This window comes from Castor canadensis, chromosome 9 (assembly GCF_047511655.1).
Source record: "Castor canadensis chromosome 9, mCasCan1.hap1v2, whole genome shotgun sequence".
NCBI lineage: Eukaryota > Metazoa > Chordata > Mammalia > Rodentia > Castoridae > Castor > Castor canadensis.
In genome coordinates, this window is record NC_133394.1 from 51387344 (window position 1) to 51399720 (window position 12377).

General features: G+C 36.0%; 1 pseudogene; it reads left to right on the forward strand.

The window, feature by feature from the left end:
- Positions 1-9635: 9635 nt before the first annotated feature.
- LOC109678503 (cAMP-dependent protein kinase inhibitor beta pseudogene) lies at positions 9636-10523 on the forward strand (annotated as a pseudogene).
- The last annotated feature ends 1854 nt before the right edge of the window (positions 10524-12377 follow it).

The window sequence follows — 12377 nt, forward strand, 5'->3', positions numbered from 1 at the left end:
TTTTCAACCATTTAAAATTATAAATGCATTTTTAGCTCATGGATCCTACAAAAATAGTCAGTACCTATATATAACTAACAGGTCATAAGTTTAGAGTCCATGTGGACGTTACTGGGGTATCACTGCTCAGCCAACACTTTCTCCCCATTCATCCTCCCCCACCAAGGCTCTAAGCACTTTGTTCATGTTTTCTAGTTCTTGTGACTTTAGAGGGGTTACCAGTTATTTACCTAGCTTATCCTAGAATGCATTGCAATTCCTCCTATACAATTTCTAACTTGTAAATAACATTTCTGTCAAGTGATATGATAGTGTACTGCATCTTTTTCATTGGCATAATAGAGCACAGAATGACAGACTGAGCTAGGAGGTTATGTGTGTATAGTTGTGTGTGTGTATGTGTGTGTAGTTTGTGTGTGTGGGTGTGTGTGTGTGTGTGTGTGTGTGCATGTGCATATAGGCCTGGGGTCAGCATACATAGGTATATACATAAATACTTGTTCCTAAAGGAATAAGAAATTAATTATACCAAAGAATTTTTTGGACCCAAATTCAAGGCAAACATATTGAGTGCCTCTTACTATATAAAAGGGATCAAGTCTCTTCAACTGATACGCAAGCCTTGTGATATAGAGGACTTAGGATCCAATCAGTTTCATAAAAAAAGTTCATTTCACAGAACCTTCCATTGATGTTCAAACTTTATCAGAATTGAACTTAGAGGCACAAAATAAAGACTTATACTAAAGATGGGTTGTTGAGAAGACTTTTGCTGAATAAACACAATATTAACAATTTAGGTTAAGCAACTTAAGAAACATGAAACTATTCAAAATGATCAGAAGTGTAAGAACAATTAGAGAGGAAACACTTAATACTTGTTTTTTACAATGTCCATCTTTAAAATTTTTATGGTGAATGAATTTGTTAGGACAGGTTCTGACTCCTGTTCTGGACTACTGCCACACTTCTGTAGATACAGAAATATATAGAGATTGATGAGTGAAAGAGAGAAAGAGAGATGATAGAGATAGAGATATAGGAAGAGGTATAGATATGGATATAATATATAGATAAATAATTTTTACCTTAATGACTCTATTTTGTCTTTCTACCATCATCCAATTTTCTCTCTCCTGACCAGTGTAATTTGTTCTGTGGGATATGACACTAAGATAAAGACATTCCTACTTAATCTGATAAATCCTTACACTATATATCATTCACAAATGAAGTATTTCCCCCAAAGGCCAATTAGGAAGTTTTTAGCTACAAGAAACAGAAAATCCTGGTTTAACTTGCTGAAACATTTGGTGTTTATCATTTCCTATAAGAAATTCTGAGACTACGCAGCTCCAGGGTTGTTAATTCAGTGCCTTAACAACTTCATCAAGACCTGAGGCTATTTCTGTTTTACCATAGTGCATTCTTCATGATGTAGTCATACCCAATAAAAATGCTCTGTATCTGTGTCTCTCACTAATTATAAACACTCCCAGTAGATTCCCCTCTGTGGCTCCTTGATCAGAAATACATTGCATGTAAAGCTAAAATATTAGCAATGTGGTGACATTTTCATGGTTTTCAAAAGGAACCAGAACTCTGGATATTTATGTAGTAAACTCCCAATTTGTCAGTGTTGGCACATTCTGGGCATTGATTAAACAAATGTGTTTATATTTGAAAACTCAAAACTGTACCTGAAGTCAGTGTGTTGTTCTGAATCAAAGAATAAAACATATTCCAATACAAAGTTTACCTCAAATAACAAAAAAATAAAATACAACAAGGTTAAATTTAAAAATCCACTGCAACATGACCGAGATCTCTTGGTTTGTGACTGTTAGTGGTGCTGATTCTTACAGTTTGATTGCAGTGTGGTGAAGGAGGGAGGAAATGCATGTGTGTGATCAGAGGCTGCTGGCAAAAGAGAACCAAACCAGAAGTTTGTGTTTTTTTTCTCTCCAACCTTTACTGTCTTCCCCAAGAACCAAACAACAGAAAGTACAGAAACTTGACAAGGTCAAAATTGTTCTAGGACCAACTGTGGTGGATCCATATTATTACTTCTTTTCTTAATTATTCCCTCAAGGTAGGAAACAAAGTCTATTCTACCCATAATAAAACTATTCTAAATTTTCTGAAAATAACAGCCATCACCTCAGAGCCTTTCTTTGTGTAATTTAAATTCCTAAGTTAGAAATGGACTGATATTTGTTAATACATTTCATCACCACAAATACTCCTCATTTTGCACATTCTTTCCCTTTTGCTTACTCCTCATTGTCACTAGCCCCTGCCAACCACTACTCTGTTCTGTTTTTCTAAAATTTTTAAATTTCAAAAATTTTATAAATTTGGAATCACATAGTATACAATTTCTAGGGCTTGACTTTTTCATTCAGTGCAATTCCCTGGAAATTGACTCAAGATGCTGTAAGTATTAATAGTCCATTTCCTTTTAAACTGATGAATAGCATTGCTGAGGTTGTGGGTACCACAGCTCATTCTGCCATTCATCTGTTGAAGAACAACTGGGCTCCTTCCAGGTTTTGCTTATTATAAATAAAGATGTTATGACCATTCAAGTATGGGGTTTTGTGTGAACATAAAGTTTCACTTTTCCAAAATAAATGCCCAAGAGAGCAGTCAATGTGTCCTATGGTAATTGTATGTATAACTTTATAAGAAACTGCCAAAATGCTTTTTTAGAGTGACTGTGCCATTCTACACTCCCCTCAGCAAAATGTGATTCCATTCTCTACATCTTTGCCTCAAATCATATTATAATTTGAGGTCATCACAATTTATTTTAGTTATTCTGGTAGGTAGATAAGGACATCTTATTGCAGTTGAAGTTTTAATTTTCCAGTTGTCTAATGATAATAAGTAACTTCTATATGTTTACTTACTGTGTATATATTCTTTTTTATAAAATACCTGTCCATGTCTTCTGCCCAACTTCTAATTGGATTACTTGCTGTTTGTACTATTGGTTTTTTAGTTCTTTCTTGTAGTCTGAATACTAGCACCTTTTAGATATGTGGTTTGAAAATTCTTTCTCTCAGTCTGTACTCTTTATTCTCTTCATCTGGGCTTTCATAGAGCAGGTGGTTTTAATCTGATGGGATCCATTACACTAATTTTTCCATTTATGGATTGTGCTTTCAGTGTTAAATATATACATTCTTTACCTAGTCATACATCAGTAGAAGAATAATTTATTTTCTTTTTCATAAACTGTATAGATTTAAATGTTTTAGAAAGAGAAAGTATATAATTTTTTTTAAAAGTCATTGAGCTAGGCACTAGGGACTCATGCGTGTAATTCTAGCTATTTGGGAGGCTGAGAGCTGGTGGATCATGGTTCAAGGCCAGACCAGACAAATAGTTTATGAGACCCTCATCTCCAAAATAACCAGAGCAAAACTGGCTGGAGGTATGGCTCAAGTGGTAGGGCATCTGCTTTGCAATCATGAAGCTCTCAGTTCAAACCCCATTCCCACCACAAAAAAAGAAGTCATTGAGCTCTCTGATAGCAATTGGATGGGGTTGTGGCAGGACAGTATGCAGTTTGGAGGTGACTGCAGTACTCCATATGCTATTTGGGAAGTAGAAACAGGGGGAAGAGAAAGTGAGATTGCACGTGAATTTAATATGTATGGGGAAGAATATGGAGCTCTCCAGGTTCTAGTGTGTGGAACTAGATAGAAAATGGGACCATTCACTAAGTCAGGAATAACTTTTTTCCACATTCACTAAACTGTAATTTGTATACAATAAAATAACCAATTTTAATTACATTTTTTGAGATTTTTGATAAATCAACCACCTCCACAATGCATATAAAAGATTTCCCCCAGTGCCTGACTTTCATCAGGCTTCTCCCTAGTCAGTCCCCACCCATTCATCATTCCAGGTTCAAGTGATCTGCTTTCTGTCATTATAGATTAGATTTTTAGCTTAATATAAGGAGAATCATAGAATTCATACTACTTTTCATCTCTTTACATTCCACCAGCATAACGTTTTTGAAATTTATGCATGTTGTTGAGTGTATCAGTAATTTGTTCTCTTCACAGATTAGATGTGTTGTATTGCATGGACATATTGCTATTTGTTAATTCACTCACTACTTGATGAATATCTGTGCTGTTTCTAATGAGGAAAAATTACAAACAGCCACTGTAAACACTTACATGTGTGTTTGTGTGGACATGTTTTCATCTCTCTTCGGTAGGTACTTAAAAAAGCTGTAGGGTTGTTGATAAGAAAGTGCCAAGCCTTTTTCCAAAAAGAGTGGATTATTTTCTATTCCCACAGGCCATGTTTCTCATCCACAGTAGTTTTAGAATTGTCAATTATTTTTACTGAAACTATTAGAATGCAAATATAATGTCATTTCTCCTGGTGTTCGTTTGCATTTCCCTGAAGACTAATCAGATTGAGCATTTTTAATTCACTTATTAGATAAAGTAGGTTCAAAACATATGAATGTTTTTATTGGCTGATTTACCTTATTGTAACTGAGATAGAGGCCCTCCTGAATTTTGGACTCAAGTCCTTTGTATAAATATTTTCTTCCATCCTGAAGTAGAATTTTCATTTTCTTGTGGTACCTTCTGGAAAGAAGTTTTTAATTTTGGTGAACTTTAATAATTTATCTTTCTTTTGTAGCTTTTGCTGTTGGTATCGTGATAAATAATTCTGATCCAAGACCACACAGGTTTTCTTTAATGTTTTATACTAGAAATTCTACCATTAGACTACGGTTTAGGTCTATTATCCATTTTAAGTCCATTTGTGAGTGTAATGTGAAATAAGAATTAAGAGTATTTTATAATCTCCCATATGATTGCTTCTTTGACCTGCTTAATATGTAGAAGTGCATTATTTAATTTCCAAATCTTGAGGATTTTCTAATATTATTTCTTATTTAATTAAGCTGTGGTTAGAGAACATATGCAGTATGATTTCAATTCTTTCAAATTTGATATTTGTTTTTTGGCTCAGAATATGGTCTTTCTTGGCGAATATTACATATATACATGCAATAGATATGTGTTCTGCTATTGTTGGGTGGAATGGTTGATAACATCTGTTAGACTGGATAAGATGGTGGTGGTGTTTAGTCTTCTGTAATCCCATTGATTTTTTATCTACATACTGTATTGGTTACTAGGAGAAGATTATCGAATTCTCCAGCTGTGCTGGTGGGCTTGTCTCTTTTTTCTTTTCTCCATATTTGCTTTATATACTTTGAAGATCTGCTACAAAGTAGACATACTCATATTTGGTGTGGTTATCTTCTTCATGTATCAATCCCTTTACCTTTATGAAGTTTTCTTTTGCTCTCTTGTCATACTCCTTTATCTTGAAATTGATTTTGTTTGACACTAATATGACCACTCCACCATTCATATGACCCTTGTTTGCAGGAGAATGTTTCCTATTTTTTCATGTTTAACATATGTGTGTTTTCTTGTTTAAGTTACACAAATTACTATATAGCATATAATTGGCTTTTGTGTCTCTCTCCAATCTGAAAATATTAATCTACCCCAAAAAGTGAAATTTTTAGACCATCTGCAGCGAATGTATTCATTAACATGTTGGCTTTAAGTTTAGTATCTTGCTGTTTACATTTTACCCACATGTGTTTTTTGTCTTCTTGCTATTCCTTTTTCCTGTTTTCCTGGCTTTCTTTTGATTGGATTTGTGATTTTTTCACAAATCTTTATCATCTGCAATATTGTTCATTAGATAGGCTGTGTTTTTCCTCTCTAAGTAGATGCTTTAGAATTTATGAAACATGGATTAAAATTACCCCAATTTACTTTTCAGATAGCTTTATACTAATTTCATTGAACATATGCCTTTTAAGACTATACTTCCATTTCTTCCCGCTGTTCTCTGTGCTAACATTTTCACAATATACACTGCATATATTTTACAAAAACTCATATGGCAGAGCCCAGCACAGTGGCACATAAGTATAAAAGTCCACAAGAGATAGAGACCAGAGAATTGCAAGTGCAAGCCAACCTAAGGTTCATAGCAAGATCCTGTCTCACACACACACACACACACACACACACACACACACACACACACACACATACAATACTCATATTGTAGGGTTGGGCATGTAGGTCAGTAGTCAACTGCATGCACAAGGACCTGGGTTGGATCCTCAGCACCGCAATAAAGCAAACAAAAAACAATCACAATACATGGTTTTTCAGACATGGTATATAATATGTTAAGCATATATTTAACTTTTTAAGAAATTACCAAACTGTTATTCAAATTGGATGTGACATTATATTTTCCTACCGGCAATATATTAGAATTCTAGGTTTTTTGCACTTGGAATTATCCAACTTTTCAATTTAAGTCATTTTAATAGGTATTTTAATGTTGCTTTCTGTTGATATTTTCATAAATATAAATAATGTTGAAAATTTGTATTGCATATCTTCTTTCATGAAATGCCCCAATCCTTTGTTTTTACTTTTCTTATTGAGTTGTGAAAGTTCTTTATAATATACTCACACATGTAAACACACACACACACACACACACACACTTGGTGTCAGATACATTTTCTCCCATGTTGAGGCTGACATTTTCATTTTCTTAGCGTCTTTTGAAAGTGTAATTCATTACGTTTTCATCGACATCATATGATTATGTCTTATGTAATAAGTCTTTGCCTGGGCTAGCTTGAGGTCATCAAGATTTTCTCCTATGTTTTCTACTAAAAGATTTTTGGCTTTAGTTCCTAAGTTTAGGTTTATTATATATTTTGATTACTTATTTTTTAATGTATGGTATAATGAAAGGGTTGGGATTCATTTTTTCTCATAAAGATACATAATCATTACAGCACAATTTGATAAACAAAACTCTCCTTCCCCACCCATGCATTTTTGACACTTATGCTGAATATCTATCAATTATGAAAGTATTGGTTTATTTCTGGACTGTTATTTCCATTCCATTAATCTATATGTCTACCAATACTATTCATCCTTGAATAGTGTAAGTTTATAAATCTGGAAATCAGATTGTGTAAATCCTCTAACATTTTTCTTTTTAAATGTTGCCTGGAGATTTAAGATCTTCTGATTTTCCACATAAATAATAAATAAGCTTTTCAACTCTTGCCTCACTTTACTTTTAAGGATATTTTGTTAGACATGGAACTTAAGTACATTTTTTTCTACCAACATTTTAGAGAACTAAATCATTTTCCTTGGATTTGCATAATTTCCTTTAAAATTGCTTTTTCAGGGCTGGTGATTGAGCTAGAGCTTTGCACATGCCAGGCAAGTGCTCTATCACTGAGTTACATCCCCAGCTACATTCTCTTAATTTCTGATGTGTTTTCTATCCTTGTTCCTGTGAAAGTGATATGTGTTTGGTTTTTTTGTTATTTTTAAGAGTCCCTTCTTAAGCACTATTTTAGCTGTTAGCAAGGTTTTATTTACATTTATTTTACTTTGATTTCTTTTTGCCTTTTGTGTTTGTGGGTTTATAATTTCTTAAAAAATCAAATTTGGACAATTTTGAAATTACTTCTTGGAATATCATGTTCCTTCTCTTTGCTTTCTGAAATTCCAATTGCACATATGTTAAATCATTTTACTTGTCTCATAGGTTACCGAAGAAAAATTTTTCAGTCTTTTATTTTCTGTGCTTCATTCTGGATACTTCCTATCATATGTCTTCATACTCAGTGATAATCTCTTCTGTGGTATCTGTGTCTGCTGATTATGTCATCCACAGTTTTTATTGGGGATAATATTTTATTTTTTACAGTTCCATTTGAGTCTGTTTATGTTTTCCATTTATTCCTCACTTCATTTATGTTTTACTTTACCTGTATGATGTAAATTTGTTCATGTGTATATACACATACATATTTGTGTATTTGTCTTCTGCTATTTTAAAGCTCATGTATCTTAATTAATTTTGACATCTATTTTATTTTTAGTCTATTCTATTGACTGACTTTTCTCCACGTTGTGGGTCACATTTTCCTGCTTTCTCACTTGTCAGTAATCTTTAGCTGGATGTTGTTTTATTACCACAGGAGTCACTTGTACCAGAAATAAAAGTTTCTAACCTGGCTTTTGGATATTTCAGGCTCTCAAGAATTTTTGAGACTATTTCTCCCTTTAATAAACAAATACTAAGTAAACTCACTTTTTTAACATTTGGAGGATCTAAAGCTCTTGCTCAAGATTTGAAAATGCATAGATATGGAGCTTTTCCTTACCACCATATGTATTAATTTTCTGCAAGATCTTTTACATACATATGAGAAGAACCATCTCTTGACTTATGAGTATGCAAGACATAAGGCAAGCCTTTATGTGAATAGGTACACAAGTGGTGGCAATTGAATGGGTATAATTGCAGGTCATCACCAAGAACAGAAACATGAGACCCCCTAAAGACAATCTTTGTCACCATACTGCCAGGAGCTGGTAAAGTTCTTAAGCAATGTTGTGAGTTTGCTTAGAGATACAATTTCTCCTTCCCAGTCTGTTGATTGAATGAATAAGAAGTAGCAAATCATCTTAGTTTAAGCTTGTTAGTAAACACCTCACACATGGGCCCCGTTCATTTAGTTGAATTGTCCATCTTGGGAAAATGACAGCTAAGGTAGGGAATCAGATCTCCTAAGCTCCATGACTTCAGGAACCTTCCTGAGACACTGGAGCCATACTTGGGTAATTCTGATTGCTTCTAGCCAAAATAATAATCACCATCACATTAGGTGCAGATAAAATTCAAAGACTGACCCTTAAATCAACCTTTAATTTCACCTAACAGCCACAAAAATCCCAGCAAGGCATGTCCAGTTCTGTCCCTGGGAATAAAAACCTTGACCACTTCTCTTTTCTTTTCATTCTTCTCCTGAAGAAGACAGAGCATAAATCAGAATCAAACCCTGCAACATCCTGGACCCCTAGCTCATGGAAGTCTTCTCTATGCTGCACCAAATAACACCATTTCTCCCTGACAGCTGGCTGCAAAGCTGCCTGCATGAAACTGCAGAAGATACAGGTGAACATCATGCATCATGCAGCGTTTCCCTACCCAATCGCCCACCAGGGAAAATAATCCAGCACAGCCCCTGTGCAGACAGAACCCCAGCAAAACTGAAAGCCACAAACAGTGAACTGTAATGTAACAGTAACATGGAGTGGGTGGAACACTGAACCCACCCTGGAGAGTGGGGGAGAGTAAAAGCGCCTATCTCTCACTGCAGAACTGTCAGAGGTGTGCAAAGGAACCGAGCTCTCTGCACTGAACTCTCAGTGATGTGCCACAAAGCATCAAAGGCTGAGAATGGAGGTGGGGTGACAACCCAACCTCTTAGTGGAGCTGTTGGGACCCAGCAGAGATCAAGAGAGGCATAAAGGCAGGAGCACAGCAGCGGCCGCATTCGGCAGACAGCAGAGGCGGCAGCGAGCAGAGGCGGGGCAGCCGGACCGCGAGGGGACCTGGCCCGGCACCGCCGGCATCTCTGCGTGCGCCTGGGGTCATGGTATACTGAAAAGACAATCAAGAGAAATTTGGGGGTAACAGAAAACCATAAATTTATTGAGGTCACAGTGGGACAGAAAAGATAAAGGGAAGTTTATCAGAGTTTCTTCCTAAACCTGCCTTAGAAACCACAGCATATTTTAACCAGAGATTTACGTTGATATGAGGACAGACTCATCAGACATGACTGATGTGGAATCTGTGATCAACAACTTCGCATCTTCAGCCAGGACAGGCAGCCGGAACGCCTTACCTGACATTCAGAGTTCATCTGTTACAGGTGGAACCTCTGATCTGCCACTCAAACTGGAGGCACTCTCTGTGAAGGAAGATGTGAAAAAGAAAGATGAAGAAACGACCAAAGACCAACTGGAGAGTCCCAAAAATGAAGAAAAATGAAGAATTATAATTTATCAGGAGTGCTGAATTTATACACAGTGAAGGACTTATTGGCTATGTTTTCCTGAGATGTTTGAGTTGGGGGCAACTGTGGTAACATGTGTATTAGATAATTTTGATGTGATGCTATTCACTTGGATTGCAACCACAATGTCCATGTAGGCAATTAAAGGACAGGTTACTTCCAAATTGCACCCAAGAAAAAGGTTAAGAATGTATAAGTACATATCATTGTTTTTAAAGCCAACAAAATCCACTCTTCTCCTTGAGACTTATTTAACCAGTATATGCTTAATTTCATTTTACAGTGGTGGGGGAAATGTTTCTTGATAATATAAGCCAAACACTATTAATTTAAAGCATTACAGAATTTGTAGGAAATTATATTTTTGGGGTGAGAAGTAATAATAATCAATAATCACATCAATAAAGAATTGTACCAAATGTTCTCCAAACCTTAAAAGAGATTTGGAAACATTGCAAAAGTTTAGCATGAACATTCCTAGGATGTTTTTGTCTGATATATTTTGCATTTAGTTTGTGTGTACTGTGATGTTTTTCATGTGGACCTTAGAATGTAAAATTTGTGACAATTTGTTTATATGAAATATGCCTATTAAAGGAATTTCACTATCTTCCTTAAAAAAAAAAAAGAGAGAGGCATAAAGGCTAAGACAGGGAAATAACCTCCCAAAGCAGGGCAGGAGGTGGATCCCAGGCCAATCTCCAGGACAGAGGGTAACACTCAAAACTGAATTACCCCACCTTGCTGTGGGAGGAGGTGACCAAACAGAGCTGCAACTAAAGAACACCACAGCTGCTGCCTGCTGAAAACAACTCTGTCTACTCTGCATGAGCTGGCAATCTTACCTCACCTCAAAACTCCAACTAATCTTGTGGACAGAAGGTCCAAGTACCACTCACAAGCCAGTCACCTGGTAAGAACACATCAAAGCTTCCAATTGAACACCAATACCAGGATTATACACCTAAGGAATAACTCCAGAATATTTGTTAATGGACTGAACTGAACCAGGTTCCTGAAATTGGTGAAGGTTTTTAAAATGTGTTTCATTTTTTTTCTTCTTTTCTTTTCCTTTCTTTCTCTCTCTCTCTCTCTTTCTCTCTCTCTCTCTCCCCCCCACTCTCTCTCCCTCTCTCTTTCTTCCTGTATTATTAATTCCATTGTAACTATTCTCTTATCCCTATCCTCATCTTTACTCTCCTTCCTTCACCTATACTACAATCCATTGTTCTCCCTACTACTACTCTTTCTGCCCCAACTCATTCACTCTTTCCTGTCTTTACCTTTGTCTCCCATCCTCCCCCAACCTGTCACCACACTATCCCTCCCTGCTACACACTTACCATGTGGTGACAAGCCTCCTTTACCAACCGCACACAATCCCAGCCCTCTGAAATCCCACCATCCACTGAAACAACAGAAATATACCCAAACACATGCAGGCCACAAAACCAAGCAACCCCCATAACTCTCAACCCACCCACTCACTCCTTTAACCACACCCCCCTTTTTTTGGCACAATCTTTACCAATTAACCACAATCTATAACTAGCCTAATATCCATCCTCCCAACTCAGACTGTCTATAGATATTATCATCAAGGGGTTTTCTATAAAAGATATTAACAACTGGTCTGACATTGAACCTGTGAACTTGTTAATGCTAAATTACACCCCCAGACCAGGGTCAGCCAGAGAATGTCAACCTAGCTAACAACCAAATCAGCCGCAACACAAAAATTAAATAAGAGAAAGAAATCAGGCAATCAAATGAACCAATTAGCCTACCAGAAATATAGTAGCACAGCACCAAGTGGAGTGATGGGAAGAAGAAAAAGAGATGGAAACCACTCTTATACAACATTTCAATACAGAATTCAATGAACAATGAAGAAAATGGATACATAGTCCCTTACCTCAACAAAACAATGATAAATGTAACTAAGTAACTCAGCAATGCCCACAAAAAAAAACCCTCAAAGAAGAAATTTCTGAGAAAAAAATCTCTGAGAAATTCACGGAGAAGGTACTACACGTGGTCAACCAGAATGTACAAGATGTACTCAAGAAATTTCAAGACACCAAAAACAAAGAACATGAGGTGACACAGAAACAAATAAAGGAACTTAGATGGGACCTCAACAAACACCAAAGTGAAACAAAGGACACTATAAAAAGATAGATACATGAATTAAAGAAGACCACAGAAGTTATAAAAGAAGAGATGGACACAGATTTGGAAAACCTCAGAAGAAAGAATCAAACAGAAATCCTGGAAATAAAAAGTCCCCCATAGTCAAACAAAAAAACACAGTGGAAGGCCTCTCCAGGAGACCAAAACAAGTGGAAGACAGAATTTTAGATCTCAAAGATAAAATACAAATTAAAGAAAA